This window comes from Phycodurus eques, chromosome 18 (assembly GCF_024500275.1).
Source record: "Phycodurus eques isolate BA_2022a chromosome 18, UOR_Pequ_1.1, whole genome shotgun sequence".
NCBI classification, from domain to species: Eukaryota; Metazoa; Chordata; class Actinopteri; order Syngnathiformes; family Syngnathidae; genus Phycodurus; species Phycodurus eques.
The window spans coordinates 7,733,309-7,733,947 of record NC_084542.1 but is presented as its reverse complement, the minus strand read 5'-3'; positions in this window follow the sequence as shown (position 1 = coordinate 7,733,947).

Here is a 639-nt window from a genome sequence, read left to right as displayed (position 1 = left end):
ATACATAAACACCTAAATACTTTTATAAAGCCCTGTGTTCCTTGAAAATCCAATCAATATCTCAATTTTTTCCGTATTACCCATTGCCAATGTCCCCTGTACATCTCATTAGTACATGCTCCACAGACTCCTCTTCCTGGCCTTCCTCACGTAAACCTGTTTCACGTTTCCCTATTAACTTTAGTGTTTTGTTTAAACCACAGTGACCCGACCTTAACCGTGTTAACAACGTTTCCTCTTTTCTCTGCCCGGTACCTTCCCTTTTAACTTTACTGTTCATTTTAATCTTATACAAATGTCTTTTCCTTCTCTGGTTTACTAACATACCTGCACTTCCATGTGCAGGAACCCATACAAAATTTACCTGCCTACTTGTTTTACTACTCTAGCAACTGACTGACGATAACTTGTGACGCCATGTGACGCCATGGCGAACGGTTTCCAGACGACTTTGAGAAAATTCTGGTCCACCATCCGGAGTCTCAGGAGGGGGAAGCAGTGCACCATCAATACTGTGTTTAGTGGGGATGGGTCCTGCTGACCTCGACTCGGGATGTTGTGAGTCGGTGGGGAGAATACTTCGAAGACCTCCTCAATTCTACCGACACGCCTTCCCATGAGGAAGCAGAGTCTTGGGTC